This window comes from Leptinotarsa decemlineata, unplaced genomic scaffold, assembly GCF_025532065.1.
Source record: "Leptinotarsa decemlineata unplaced genomic scaffold, Ldec_3_MD MMD2_P_RNA_scaffold_2, whole genome shotgun sequence".
In the NCBI taxonomy this organism is placed as follows: Eukaryota; Metazoa; Arthropoda; class Insecta; order Coleoptera; family Chrysomelidae; genus Leptinotarsa; species Leptinotarsa decemlineata.
Window position 1 is genome coordinate 28,461,296 of NW_027412529.1, and position 17,206 is coordinate 28,478,501.

Here is a 17,206-nt window from a genome sequence, read left to right on the forward strand (position 1 = left end):
CCGACCATAAAATATTATTGAAAAAATATTCGTTTCGACGAATTTTGTTCATGGCCCAATTGCAAAATCTCACTCTTTTCTCGAAATCAGCATACAGTAGTTCTTGATATAACTGAACGTGGTATGGATGCAAGCGATGTTTCTTCAATACTCGTTGCACTGATCTCTCACTTATATCCACTATTTCCCCAATTTGTCGTTGACTCCTACTAGGATCTTCTTCAACAGCAAGAAGAACTTGCAAATCATTATCTTCATTAGTAGCTGGTTTGATGCGCTCATGTTTGGAATAATTAATAGATCCAGTTTCAACGAATCGTCCCAAGACCTTTCGGAAAAATCTTTCATCTGGATGCCTTCTATCTGGATACCGTTGAGAATAAATTCTACTTGCCAATAAACAATTCCTGTCTGATTCACCTAATATGAAAATCATATCAATCAAATCACTTTTTGATAACAACATTCTGATGAAATTATACCGACAGTTCAACTGCACGATTGACTAAAAATTTCAATATTCATTTGCAGCCAAATATTTTGTTCTGTCATTTGCCAGACTACTTGATTTCCAATAAATATTTCATTCGCTGAAAGGTTGTTTTAGACCGAAAGAATATGGCACAAATTCCGAGATTTTTGAAATTATTGTAACTATTCAAGAACGTCCATTTTGTGGTGTAATTCGCAACTTGTTTATCTAGCAACAGGTAATTTTAGGAATGGGCGATATTTTAAGGAAAGGGTATTTTTTGTATATTCTTATCAGTCGTCAAATGGATTTCGCTTTGAAAAAATGACCATTTTTCGAAAAAAATGCTCATTTAAGAAAAACTATTGAACTTAGCCATAGGGAATACTTAATGAAATTTGTAGAGGTTTCGTTATATATACAGGGTGTTCCATTTAATATAAGGAAGATTTTGCAAATTTTCATTTACAATATTTGGCAAGCGGTTTTTCATACCCTGTATATCACAGGTCGATTTCAGATATATCGTTTGAGAGAGTTACCAATGTAGAATATTCGACCAAAAAAAAATTTCAACTGGACTTGGCACCACTTTATAATTTCAAATATTCTGAGTGACGAATATTGGAAAAAAAACCTGTCATGCTAGATATCTCGAAAACCATCAATATTTTCGAAGTGCAGATATACATAAAGTTTATTTTATTTTCTATGAAGAAACCGAAAAAACGATAAAAAATATAGGTTGCCATTTAAAAAGACACAGTTGGGATCCGCCCAGAAAAAATCGAACACCCTGTGTAACCGCCAATATTTTTATTTTGTCGAGCTCGAGCAATAAGGTAACATTATAGAAAATTAGATTCCTATCTGCTTCCTATATAGAGATATGGAACACCGCGCCACTGTTGCAGGACCCGGTATATACAGGGTGTCCCTGGACTTTCTCTTTTCCTCTCGGGAATGTATAGATGGTGTCAAAATATCACCAGTACTTCATATAACTTTTTTTCCTAAAAGTCTTCATAACCAAGTTACGGGCCCTCGAAGTTACAAAATGAAAAATGTTTTTCTTTGATAACTTTTCAAGTGAATATTCAAAATCATCCAAATTTTGGTAATTGACTAAACAAATGAATTCCATCGATGAGCTTTCATGCAGGAGTCAGTTGTTTTGCTACAAAGTCAGGAACGGACTACCCCCGATGGTCCACACCCCAAAACTTTGAAATGACAGATATTTTTCAATATTTTTCAACAAAATATGGTTACTTGGACAATTTTATGAATGAAAGTACTCGTGTGGAAAGTCGATCGGAGCAACGAGTCTTGATAAAAATGTAGTTCTACTCGACGACATCAAACCCGCTCGTCCACCATTATTTGAAATGAATAATTATCAAAGCAGAAATAATAATGATAATGTTAATCCAACAACATTTATAACAGGAATAATACAAAGTATGCTGAAATGAAGTCGTAAACAAAAAGTACAGTACCTATATGGAAGTTTAAGTCACAATTGTGATAGCAGATATTTTTTCAAAAGAAATATCAAGTTCTGTAGATTCGTGGTGTTTTTAAACTAACAAGCTACTCTACTATGAAATATCGAATTCATTCCATATTTTGTATGTACATAATACGTGTGGAATAATCACGTTTCGTGTTGATCAGTTATCTGAATCTCATGAAACTCAACATTCGAATGTTTCAAATTCTTCGTCACAGCTAAACTGTTGAGGAGTTTCACTGATAATTATAATTTTATGGGAGAAATTCTTTAACACGAATCTAAATTCAGCTGAATAAAACGCACATCGGAAAAAATATTTACTATACTAATAAAAAGCAAACGAATGAACTACAAAAACGGCTGCACATGATCAGGTGAAAAATATCCAGGGAATAATTATGTTCCATTTCTTTCACAGATGTTGACAAAAAAACCTTTTAGAAAGTTTTGATAAAAAATGAGAAACTGGAATGCGATTTTGTTTTGTTGAGTGGTGCGTTGTCATATGACTATCATTGTATTGTCAATATTCTATAGGATATTTTGAATTTTTTTGATATGGCCGAACAGTTTACATTCAATGAATATGCAGATATGCATGTATTTTATGGACGAGCATTCTGTAATGCTGCAGAAGCTCGTCGTCTGTATTCCGAGCATTTTCCCAATCGAACGGTACCGTCAAGAGAAACATTCGAGCGTGTCGATCGCAGCTTGAGGGAGACAGGTATGTAATAATTGATAATTAACTTGAGCACGTTGTTTTATTTCGATATTATTGTAGGTACAGTTTTGCCAAAACGAGGTGGTGAGGGCGCTCCTAGGACTGTACGTACCGTTGTATTGGAGGAAAATATTTTGGAAGCCGTCGCTGATGATCCTTCAATGAGCATCAGAAATCTATCAGAACAGTTCCATACATCCAAGTCCACTATTCATAGAATAATTAGGGAACAACTGCTCCACCCATTTCACATCCAGAAGGTACATGCCATGACACCTCAAGATTTTCCAGCACGACTGGAATATGCCAATTGGTTCATGGATAGGCAAAGAGAGGATATGACTTTTATTAATCGAGTTTTATTCACTGATGAAGCAGGTTTCAGTAGAGATGGAGTTATCAACTCTCATAATCTCCATATATGGGCCGAAGAAAATCCCCATGGGATATTGCAAACCAAACACCAACGGAAATTCAACGTGAATGTTTGGGCTGGTATCATAGGAAACCATCTTATAGGACCATTCGTTCTACAGGACCGATTGAATGGAGAACGTTATTTAGAGTTCATTCAGAACGATTTGAATGGACTTTTGGAACATGTTCCATTGCAAACCCGAAGAGATATGTGGTTTATGCATGATGGCGCTCCTCCTCATTTTAGTTTGATTGTGCGTGACCATCTGAACCATATTTTCCACAATAGATGGATTGGTAGAGGTGGGCCATATTCATGGCCATCGCGGTCTCCGGATTTAAATCCATTGGATTTCTTTCTGTGGGGGCATCTAAAAAGCCTTGTTTACGCTACACCTATTCACACAAGAGATGCATTGTTGAATAGAATAACATTACATTGTGAAGCCATACGAAACGACCCTGGAATGCTATTTCAAGTACAGAGAGGGTGTCTTCGCAGACTAAGAAAATGTATAGAGAGAGAAGGTGGTCATATCGAGCAGTTTCTGTAGCGGATTTTTCATTTCTGTTTGCTCTTGAGGCTCTTGAGTTTCGTTAGTTAAACGTGTTTGCATTATAAAAATTCGTTATGAACATTTTACCTATCATTTCCATTTTCCTTAAAAACTAATATTTTCGAATAATGGTAGACATCTCAGGATAAATGTTGTTGAATTAACGTTATCATTATTATTTCTGCTTTGAAAATTATTCATTTCAAATAATGGTGGACGAGCGGGTTTGATGTCGTCGAGTGAAACTACATTTTTATCAAGACTCGTTGCTCCGATCGACTTTCCACACGAGTACTTTTATTCATAAAATTGTCCAAGTAACCTTAATTTGTTGAAAAATATTGAAAAATATCTGTCATTTCAAAGTTTTGGGGTGTGGACCATCGGGGGTAGTCCGTTCCTGACTTTGTAGCAAAACAACTGACTCCTGCATGAAAGCTCATCAAAGGAATTCATTTGTTTAGTCAATTACCAAAATTTGGATGATTTTGAATATTCACTTGAAAAGTTATCAAAGAAAAACATTTTTCATTTTGTAACTTCGAGGGCCCCTTACTTGGTAACGAAGGATTTTAGGAAAAAAAGTTATATGAAGTACTGGTGATATTTTGACCCCATCTATACATTCCCGAGAGGAAAAGAGGAAGTCCAGGGACACCCTGTATATCATACCCACTCGAGTGGGTATGATATATATATATATATATATATATATATATATATATATATATATATATATATATATATATATCAAGAATGAAATAATTCGTGGACACAACACTCAAAAAATAGGGGCAAACCGCGGACACGTGTTTCTGGCTATTGGCCTCATCAGCGCGGTGCAGCCAAGTGTAAAGATGAGCAACACTTGTTTGCCGAAAGCAGGAAACAACACATACGCACGGAGTCAACAACAGAAGCCAACCGCACATTTGTGGTTCCAGTTAGAAGACCTAGAAAGACCTACATCTAACATGACCTACGTGGTCATGTTAGATGTAGCCTAGGCATTCTAGGTCTTCTAACTGGAACCACAAATGTGCGGTTGGCTTCTGTTGTTGACTCCGTGCGTATGTGTTGTTTCCTGCTTTCGGCAAACAAGTGTTGCTCATCTTTACACTTGGCTGCACCGCGCTGATGAGGCCAATAGCCAGAAACACGTGTCCGCGGTTTGCCCCTATTTTTTGAGTGTTGTGTCCACGAATTATTTCATTCTTGATTTGTATCATACACACTCGATAAAATCTCTATCTGTATATATATATATATATATATATATATATATATATATATATATATATATATATATATATAGAGAGAGAGAGAGAGAGAGAGAGAAAGATTAAGATGTTATTGAGTGTGAATGATATAAATCAAAAAGGAAAAATTCGTGGACAGAACACTCAAAAAATGGAGGCAAACCGCGGACACGTGTTCCTGGCTATTTTCCTCATCAGCGCGGTGCAGCCAATTGCAAAGATGGACAACAACTTGTTACCAAAAATTAAAATACAGAGATAAAGATGTTATTAAGTGTGTATGATATAAATCAAAAAGGGAAAATTTGTGGACAGAACACTATAGCTGCCTACGTGTTGATGATATCTGGGAATGCAAGAAATGATACATGCAAAGAAATGATACATGTGAACTAGACTATTATAGCCAAGTTCAGCCTATGGTTTATTACAGTGGCTGTAGATTGCAAGAGGCTGGGCTGAATCAGAGAAATGCGGGTTTGCACACCCTTAAATATTCCACTCATATTGGAGGTTCCATCAGAAGCTTGTCCTCGGCAATAAGCCAACTCAAGGCCAAGTTTATGTAGCTCTTGTAGAGTTGTGTGAGCTGAGTTTTCAGTACCGAGATCCACCATATCCAAAAACTTGAAATCTTCTTTAATCTTGTATTCTTTGGTGGTAAAATACCTTATGCAAATAGTAGGTTATTCTTCAACAAAAAAATCCATAGTCTCATCTGCCATTATTGTGAAAAACTTAGATTATTTTATTTTATTCACAGTTTTGTCAGTTATAACTTCACCACAGCATTCTATAATTTCATTTTGCTTGGTTTTGCAGATGTAAATAACATTCCTTCCACACTTTGCCATAACGGCTTCCAGTTGTCTCATTAGTACTTCTCAAGGGTATGTTTTGGGCACCACATAAAATGGCAGTTTTAATATTTGGAATAAGCTTCCTACGGTTCTATTGTTTTTTTACTGCTGCATTTATGCTGGCTACTAGACTGTTTGCTTCATCCTCATGAAACATACGGAAGTTGTGATGAAGCAGAGTAACTGAAATAATGAATTTAATTAATATTCTGTAACGTAAAAGCAGTTGAGCTTTCTTTATATATCAGGTTTCATCGGTCTGACTTTTCTTTCCCAATCATGAACTTCATTCCACCGAATTATATCTAGTGTACTTTCAATCCTCTGGGGGGAGCATTCCTCTGTGCCCCCATTAGATCCGCAACTGAATATGTCTTCAATGTTTCTTACTGTTTTCTGGGCAAACTGAAACATTCACCCCGAAAAGTTACTGAGTGATATAAACCAATGAAGAGTATAAATAATCAGTTACTTGTCGTATTCATTAATTTTGACTACAAATTGAAATTTAAATCGGGAAAAAATTTCTATAACTTATTTTTTTTTCAAAGTTTCGGAAAACAATCTTTTTCGTTTCCAAAACCTGAAGTTCACTCGAAAACTTTCCCCTCAATTGTAAATAGCTCGCCGTTCACGTGATTTTTCGTAGGCAAAATTTATAAATACGACTATGAACACTAACTAATTGGATTCTTCAGTGATTTATATTACGTAGTAATTTTTCGGAGTGAAATTCTCAGTTTTGTTCGTTTTCAAGATTGTGAAAGGTCATATACTCAAAAAAAGGAAAGAACATTGAATCCTTCACAAAAAATATCTTCCAGTAAGTGTCTTCAATGTTATGATATTTCATTTTCCAAATCTATAGTTCCATAAAAATTAAGAAGAAAGTATCAGTGATACGATTCTGCTTGAATTTCATGAATAGAAGTCTTATTTTAGGTATGGTTTTGCTGGGTAAACAAAATATCTTTTGAGCACCACGACCTTCAAGCTCTACATCGTATCGATACTGGAAGATATATCTACAAATGAAAAAGTTTTTCACGGAACATAGTAAGATGAACATAAAATATGCATATGATAAATTTTCACAATCATCTTGAAAAGTTATTCGACAAATTACTTTCAAAAAAGGAAGTGACATCTATAATAATTATTTTGAATCAAATATTATTTGACTACCCAAAATCATTCCATTGTAGGGTAAAAAAAATTATACAGTGTGGAGCAAATTGGAAACGGATATAGAGTATAAAATTTATTACTGAGTGGGTACAAAAAGTAGTGTTTCCTGGACACAGGTGCGTAATAAATTCAAAAGATATCGAAGGATATCAGAAGCAAGCGAAGCGAGTCGAAGTGTTTTGTGTGTATGCTCTATTTTATATTATCTTACATAATCGATTCCTTAAGATATGGCTCCAACGAGAAGCAACCCGAAAAGCAATGATGTTGAGGAAGTTAAGACGAATGCTGGTGAAGACATGTAAACATTCTTCGAAAAATTATTGAATGAACATACTAAAAACTTGGAGCAGCAAATCTCTGAGTTGAAAGAGGAAATAAAAATTCTCAGAGAATCAAATATCGATATGATTAAACTCCGTCCTAACTATAAAAGTAAACAAAAAGAGAAAAATCACGTAGCAAACGATACGATCTTTCATAATAGCGCTTCAAATCTATCTTCGGAGAAAGTTATCAGTATAGGAATAGAACAACAAAAAAGTGTCAAAATTCCAACGATGGGAACAAAACCTAAGGTTCAACATTCCAACAATCCTAAAAACAATAACAATATGCGACGACACAATGGCAGAAACTCATCAGTGATAGTGACCGGCAGGAGTACTTGTTGAAAAGTTTACATTTCGCAGGAAACAGCTTGAACTAGTCCTATCTGAAGAAAAACCGGATATATTATGTATTTCTGAATCGTGGTGTAATAATTTCAATGTGAATACTGTTCAATTTGACAAATACATCCTCGAAACATATTTCACTCGACAAAACCATATAGATGGTGGCAGCATAATATTTGTCAAGAAACATATTGAATTCAAATCAGACATTTTCATGAATAGACTTTTTGTAGAATAAGATTTTGAAGCTTGTGCAATATCCTTTCAAACTGAGTCCAACAAGTTTTGTTTAATTTCAAATTATAGATTATTGAGACATTCTTAAACAGACTCACTCTCACTATGAAAAAAGCAACACAATTCAATTATATGTAAACATTAACTATTTATGCCAATCGAATGACAGATCACTCTTAAATGATCTTCTGGAGAGTTATAACTTAAACTGTAAAAATTGTGAGCCAACTAGAATATTCACTAATATTAATGGTAAAACTAGTGAGAGTAAATAAAATTATTTTTTCACAAATATTTGCAAATCAAGGTATTTCGAAACCGTTAAAAACATGAATATCGCCGATCACTTTGATACTATTTTCAGAATGAACAGTCAAATGAGTCTCAATCAGTAAAATAATCCATGACATGCAGGAATACCAGTGAAAATAACCTCACGAATTTGAAATTATTTCTTGAAAAAGAGACAATCCCGACGGTCTATGAGAGTTGTCACAATATCAACGAAATTTACGATAATTTTATAAATATAATTCAATATCTAAATGATTCAATATGTCCAATGATTGTGAAAAAAATTAAAGGGAAAAATTATGCAAATGGATGGTTGAATAATGATATCATTTCTATGAGTGAGGACTTGAAAAATAGTTTTTGGTTGATGCGGAATTCTGGTGATGCCCATTATAGCGAAGTCTATAAAAAATATAAAAAATATATATATTAGATCACTTAATTATACAAAACATGCTTACTATCAAAATAAATTAGAAGGTTTGGGTTACCATCAGAAGCAGAAACAAATTTGGAATATTGTGAGGAACAAAACAGGAAAAACAAAAAATACATCGAGTTATAAAATAAATATAAATGATGACATTGTTGAAGATGAAATAATCGTCGCAAATACTTTCGACAGTTTCTATGCAAGCAATGATAAAATAGCTGTCGACAACCACTTCAGTTCAGAAAATAAAATAATTATACCACAATGTACAGAAGTGAAACATATTACTTCTTTCCTTTATTAGATTGTGACGTGTTCTGAATGCGATTAGCTCATTGCATCTCAAATCTATTCCGACAATTCTGTCGGAATAGATTGCATCTCAAAGAAGGTCATTAAAAAATTGCATAATATATCGCCAAACCATTAGCACACATTATAAATTGCTCCATACAATCCGGGGTTTTCCCCGATTTTCTCAAAATTGGAGTAGTAAGCCTCATTTTCAAAAAAGGCGATCCCTCTTGTATGTGTAATTTTCGACCTATAACAACTCTCACCATCATCGGGAAGGTATTTGAAAGGTGTATTTACAATAAAATGTACTCATTTTTATTCAAATTCCGAATACTGTCAAAATATCAATATGGTTTCTGTCAAGGTAAATCGACCGAAAGTGCTTCGTACAGTTTTTTAAAATATATATACGACTCACTAGATGAAATGAGTTATGTGGGAGCACTTTTCTTCGACTTATCGAAGGCATTCGACATTATTGACCTGGAGATAATCGAAAGTAAATTATATTCCCTTGGTTTTCATGGAAATTTCTTATCATGGCTGATGTCATACATGCGTTTCAGGGAAATATCAGTTGGAATCGGAGAGCATAAATCTGAATATTATGAGATGGACCGGGGAGTTCCTCAGTGATCGATTTTGGGGCCGCTTATTTTTTTGTTATTCATAAACCTGACTATATCAGTTCAGATTCAGTAGTTATCTATGCAGATGATGATATATTGGCCATTGATGCAGATAGTCCTGAAGACTTACAAAAAAGAAATAATTCAGCAGAAGAATTCATGAATTGGCGTGAAAGAAATTTTTTGATAGTAAATGCTGACAAAACAGTATGTATGCATTTCCATTCTAGGTGGAGATCTGTGACTGATATTCAAGTGGTTGTCAAAAATAGCACTATCCATCTTTCTGAAGTTACGAAGTTTCTTGGAACTTATACAGATACTGGAATGAGTTGGGAAAATAATATTGATGCCATGAGCAAAAAAGTGAACATAGTTTACTATGCTTTGTTGCAATTACAAAATATGTTCAATACCAATTAACTCATCAATGTATACTTTGCTCTAATCTACTGCAACATATCCTATAACATCAATATCTGGGGATGCTCCAGTAACTCAAGCAGAATGTATGTTTCCCAAAAAAAAATTCTATGCATTCATGTTTTCAAATGTATAATGTTATTTATGCAACATGTTGAGATGTATCAAACAGTTTCTCATTACCATGGTTACCCAACTAGAAACGGAGACCTCATTAGAATTCCTACACACAGCTCATCCTTCTATGAAAAAAGCCCCTCATATAGAGGTATAAAGTTTTTCAGTCATCTTCCTGCAAACCTGAGAGAGCAACGGAATAAAAACATCTTCATATCAGAACTGAAAGTACATTTGCAAGACAAATGTAACTATAGTATCAAAGAATGTCTTGATGCTCATATGTATGAATATAAATGTAGTGAATGTTTCCATATATATGTGTAAAAATCTATTGAATAATTATATTTTAATATTGTTGATTGTAAATTTGTCTACCATCACATGGTTTTTTTATTTTTGAGGTACCCTATATCATGTTGTATGTGATCTGTAAGAATTGAATGAAGATAAAAAAAAAGATTTATTACTTAGTTATTTAAGGATATTGAATGATGAAAATATATCATATATAATAATAATAATAATTTGTTTTACATTATTGTACATGAATATGACAGTGCAGAAGAAAAGCGGGAAAGCGGAATAAATGGGCATTCCTACAGAAGATCAAGTCTGTGCATAGAAAAGAAGATGAGGAGGTGCAATTGAATCTAAAGTTGATAATGATAACATAACATAGTACATACAAAGAATATAAAATATCTTAATGAACAATAAGTCTATAGTTGATAAAATTATGTATATATGATATAACAATAATTATTTATAGGGAATATAATAATACAAATAGGCGCAATCATGTAATGTTAATATATAACAAATGGTTAAACGGTTAAACGGGTAAATGAATGGGCAACCCTACAGTCTGTGCGTAGGGAATAAGATGAGGAGGTGCATATGAAGTTAATAACGAAAACTTAATATAATATAACACATACAAGAAATATATAAATGAACAATAAATCTATAGTTAGTAAAAATAATATGTATATTATATAATACTAATTACTTATGTGGAGTATGAAAATACAAATATACTCAACCATGTTATGTGAATACGAGTATATGAAAAAATAGTTGAACGCTTAAACGAAAGAATGTATAAATGAACTAGCTTTTACCCGCGGCTACGCTCGCATTTATGCCATCAAATAAGTGTCAGTACAATAGAAATGAATCAATTTGGGAACTATATTTTAATGCTTGGTTGGGATTATCAATTTTCAAAAATTATTACATACGATGAAGTTTCGAAAATTTAAAATATGCTTTATTGAATTGCAACAACGAATGTTAAAATATATTTCACTGTAACAAAAATAAATAATTTTCAATTCTTACAATTATATTCCGCATAAACATTACTGGTATATTCAGTTTCAATTGAAGTTTATGTGACGATACACATGTGAGTTCAAAAACTCCACTGTTTCTCTAATCAGTTCACGAGGATACTTTTTTGTACACTTGTCATTTTGCATGTAAGGTGATGCTGGATTGCGAGCTCCGCAGGGACCGTGAATCATGTTTTTAATAACCGTATCATATAGATTTTTATGTCCTTCTGGATCTGGAATTATGTTGTCGATTTGATTAGGAAGTAACTTCTATTTTAGCCAAATTATTATGTCCACATGTAGTCATTTTCATTTTGAATTTTGGTTATGTTATTCGTTTCATCATATTTTCATTTCAGGTTATATTGCGTAATATAATTGATATTTCAAATACTCATTCTAATTTTACTTTATAGATTTCGAATCAGTGGAATCATTTGAGACATTGGAAGTCTGAACCAATGAAATTCACTATGAAACATCATCAACCACTTTCTAATGAAATCGAATTACTAGAAATTAGGCTCCATTTAAAGATTGAAATTTTCCATACTACGATTTGATGATTTCAAAAACCTCTAAATACAAATCTGAACTTTTCTTTGATATTCAAACTATATTGAGGATCAAGTAAGGATATTCTTTTCTATTTCAGTATCTGATAACATTTCAACATTTTCCATTCTCTTCTAAGCGCAACCTCTTTGCAAAGTCAACACTCACGAGAACCTATTCCAAAATAAGGCGCGGAAATCTTCCAGTTGTCTAACTCAACAATCAACTGAGTGAAAAATCTAAACATTTATTTTAATTTCACGGATCTGGATCAATTCCAAACCTGAGAGTGTTTATTTTGGAACTGATTATTGTATGTAGGGAATATATCACATCCAACAGATGTTTAGCTTTCAGTACTCATGTCATATAATAATTTTTTCGTGACCAGTAAATTTTAACAATATAAATAAATATTCTCGAATAAAGTAATCAAAAAATCATGAATCTGGTCAGTGCTCCGTCTAAGTTAATTCCTGGTGTGATATATCATGAAATATTGTTATGTAACTGAAGTTATTACACTCTATATTTCAATATATTCTTGTAATACAGTGCGAACGTGAATAATACCTTCCTTCAAACTTTCGGATAGAATAAAATATGAAGATCGGACAAAATTAACGCAAAAACGTATCATTTTCAGTACTTCTTGATAAGAAAGTTTAGAGTGTTGCATCACTCGTCGCCGAGAGAACGCTACCGATTTTTTTAAATCGATAGTGATATACTGTGATGATTCAATCGAAAGATATTTGAATTCTCTACTCAACATTTTTCAAATTTTGAAAATCGGATGAGCCGTTCCTGAGTAAGTAGCAGTTTTATATTAATATACGACAAATATAATTTCAAGAGGAAACGTATTCTGTACTTACCTCAGTTCATTCCAGAAAATGTAGGTATAGATTGGTCTCCATTCACTTCCTGAAAATAATGAAGTTTCTTTAAAAAATCATTATAGGATATTTCTGGGGCAATTTCGTTAGGAGCACCTCTCATTCTAACCATGAGCTCTGAAGGAGACTTTGGTTATGTAACTGAACTATGGATTCCACCAATACTCACAAAAATCTGAGGGTCATATCAGGTAATGCAGCGGCTTGTTCCAAACGACCATGTTCATCTATTCACAGATTTGGATAATTATCATCTAGTCATTTTCAAATCAACTAGTCATATTCAATTGTATCTCATTCCAGTGGAACCCCATATCACTTGAAAACTAATTGGATATTGATAATTTTCCAAACCATTGTACAATACTGAGAAGAGCTCAGTAATGTACAATGAAAAATCGCAATTCATTTGAGAACTCGTCTGTAGAAAAAATTGTAAACAGATTTCATAATTGTCAGGAAGGGAATGAAAAACATTTTGAATATTCATTGGGAAGAATTGTAGTGGTATATGAATATATTTTTATCAAATCATGATATTTATAATTTGTTTGCAGATTCTTAACACGAGTATGAAACTGTGAATTACTCGGGCACATCTAATGAAGAAAAAGTAATTGATCAACAATTGAAATAACCATCAAATGAATCGAAATTACACTTTTTCGAACTAGTGGTCCCGATAAACGGAATGATACACTCCACATTCCTAAGACTTGATATTTTACCAGATTGGTTTCGAAAAAATACAAATGTATACCACACAATACATGATTCTTGAACCTGATGGATACTTTTTCTATACTGTGGAAATAATCACTATTTGCCTACTGAAACGTATCAGAACTCCAGGTGAAGGGTTTGACTAAATGGAGAACAAAAAAGACTCATAGTGTCGTTGTCCTATCTCCATTAGTTTATGAGTTATTTCAATAACAATGATTGAGAACTATGAGAAATTGCCAAAAGCATAAATAGAAATATATTAAAAAAATTGTAAGAAATTGAGAAAAAATTATTCACAGAAAAAGTGACACATGGTTGTTTTTGTTTTTTTGTAGTATTGAAAAAAATATGGCAGAAATTAATTTGTTCGAAACAAATTGTTTATTAAATATTAAATTGTTTTCCAATATTTTCATTTTTAGTAAGTACTGAAAAAATTTGTAATTTACAATTGCGTTTCAGAGCAATAAAAATTTTCTTCAAGAAACAATTTTGTTTTTGAAAATCATAATTTCCATCACTGATAAAAATCCCCCCAGAAAAATTTCAAATAACTTATAAGCAATACAATTGTTTATAACAATTCTTTAAACAAATAGAGCTAACAATTATAGGAAATCATTTTTATGTAACTTTGAAAGATAAGAATACATATAAATTTGTATATTCAAAAAAAAATGTTCATTGCCTCAATTGAATTTTTCACTTTTTAACGTCTTTGATTATCAATAACACTAATAAGTGGAAAATCAAAACTTTTTATTTTTTCCGACGGAAATCTTTTTTAAAGGCTTTCAGGAAAAGTTTTGAGAAGTGAAAAAAATTGAGGTTTTCTTAAATATCAAAGATAAATGACAAATCTGAGCTTATATAGAAGTGAAGACGTCATCTGTGGAATCGACAGAATATTTTATACACGCCACTCGGTTAGGCTGAATCCAACAGCGAATTCGTGTTTCAGTCTACCATTGATGTGTTTCAATTATGGAAAAAATCATGATGAGTTCTGAAGTATGATATATGTGGAATAATGATTCACGAATTATCTGAAAATCGCCATTGAGAAATAGCAATGATTATATTCCACAAATAATTCGAAGTTTGCTATCTCTCACAAATATTGTTCATTGATTTAGTGTGTCCAGTGGAAATCTATCAATAATCATGCAAATACGCAAATGATGCAAATACAGTTAAATACCAGAACAATCAGGTTGTTGATATCTGAGAATGTCAATTGCTGCAGCTGTATCGATTTGCATGGTTTTAAACTCATCATATGCTCCGAGGCACTAATTACCTCATAATCAACTGAACAAGGATGAAGGAGCTCATTATTTGCATCAGGCCAACACCAGATACGCGTCATGGACGATGTCATTTGTATATAGATAGAATATTGTGTTGGTTGGATAATATCCGAAACCAGCCATCGTTATTCAAATCCGAACACATCATGGATTACCTTGTTAATTTTATTCAATTTTTGGGTTATGATAAAGTGATATTTCTTCAGAATATAACCGTGTTCTTAACTCTGCTGTGAAAAAGTTTTTGAATGAAATTAGAAATTTTTCAAAAAATGTTGCTGTGAAGTAAGTAACGAATGTTCAAAGTACAAACTGAATTGAAAAGAGAGTTTTTTACTTAAATCAATGTTCGTATAGAAGTAGTTGTCCAAAAATATTTTGTCTTTCGTGTAACTCAAAGTTTATATGAAAATAGAAATTATTCTTTCCGAATGAATGCCAGTACGTACTGTCATCGATGAAATGGGTAAATTTAACTCATTCGCGATATGTAAGTGACATATACCTCTTCCACATACACCTTCAGAATTAGAATCACCTAAAATAGTTGATGATGACGATGAAATGCAAATGCACATAAAAGTCACCATCAGCCTTTGGAGTACACATAAACACTGAAACTGATGTGACTGATGTGGATTTCATCGATGAGAAAATTGTGTGCAAGAAGAATGGTGAAAATATTGCCACCTATCTAGGAACTTGAAAAGTTTATAAATTAATATTCATGAATGTTTTCAAATTAACAAAGGAGGCTTGTAAATACAATAAGAAAAAACAGGATCTACTATCGTATATTTGGAAAAAATATCAAAAAGTGTTCCAACTACAATTATCCAATGGAAACCCAATGCAAAATCTCAGTAGGGAAGGTGGCAGCATTATCAAAATACCCACCAAAAAAATATCAGAATTGAGCATATAGAAGTATGCTTATATACTGGAGAAATTGATTGATAGCCTTTAATTAACTTGGAGTTTACGAATGGCTGAACATACTGGGCACGATAATGAAATATTGGCCATAATTACGTGAAGAAGTATCAAGCTTGTCCGGCACAGCACGGCTCTATCCGTCCCCTGATGGCGACGGTAGTAACATCGCCCACTTGTCCAGCTACAACCAGCATACTGAAGGTGCTGTTTGTTCGATTTCAAGGGAATTTCAGTTGATATCGAGCGGTGACAGAAACATGTCTATCACTAAGAAATCTGACGAAGAAGTCGTCATTATAGTGGCCGCATTATTGAATGTAGAAGAAAATAGTCACGAAAAAGAATGTTGTGGCCCCATCTCATTAATCAAAAGAGGGCGAACCTGGGAGAGTTTCACCATCTTTTCAACGATCTGAAAGAAGACGGAGAGAACATTTTTCAGTGTTTCCGAACGACTCCAGGCAAATTTTTAGAACCTCTGGATATTCTAGAGCCTGCCTTAACAAGCAACTCAATATTTCCTCGTCCATTTTTATAGGTACCGTCTGACACTGTGCTGTCAACTGATGGAAACAGCAGAAAGAAGAAACTTCCCAGGCACTTTTGGATGTTGGCAAGCGGTGGCCGGCGACGCGCTCACTTGGCCAATTCGTCACAGCACGTTCCGTTATTTGCCGGTCAGGATCGGAGAGCTGGAATCCTTTCCGGCAGTCGCCCATCATTTTTTGCAACAAAACCATTCCATAGACATAAATTGGTTGGATGCCTGTTAACTCGTCTAATTAATTCCAACCAATTTATGTCTATGGAATGGTTTTGTTGCAAAAAATGATGGGCGACTGCCGGAAAGGATTCCAGCTCTCCGATCCTGACCGGCAAATAACGGAACGTGCTGTGACGAATTGGCCAAGTGAGCGCGTCGCCGGCCACCGCGTGCCAACATCCAAAAGTGCCTGGGAAGTTTCTTCTTTCTGTTGTTTCCATCAGTTGACAGCACAGTGTCAGACGGTACCTATAAAAATGGACGAGGAAATATTGAGTTGCTTGTTAAGGCAGGCTCTAGAATATCCAGAGGTTCTAAAAATTTGCCTGGAGTCATTCGGAAATACTGAAAAATGTTCTCTCCGTCTTCTTTCAGATCGTTGAAAAGATGGTGTAACTCTCCCAGGTTTGCCCTCTTTTGATTAATGAGATGGGGCCACAACATTCTTTTTCGTGACTATTTTCTTCTACATTCAATAATGCGGCCACTATAATGACGACTTCTTCGTCAGATTTCCTAGTGATAGACATGTTTCTGTCACCGCTCGATATCAACTGAAATTCCCTTGAAATCGAAC

General features: G+C 33.7%; 1 protein-coding gene across 1 annotated transcript in view; it reads right to left on the reverse strand.

Moving 5' to 3' along the window:
• Oct-TyrR (Octopamine-Tyramine receptor) overlaps positions 1 to 17,206 on the reverse strand; it is a 1,115,181-nt gene that overhangs the window by 1,001,262 nt on the left and 96,713 nt on the right. The window contains exon 2 of the mRNA XM_074186523.1: positions 12,874 to 12,922. The gene's annotated coding sequence lies outside the window, so the exon portion shown is untranslated. The remainder of the gene's footprint in view (positions 1 to 12,873; positions 12,923 to 17,206) is intronic.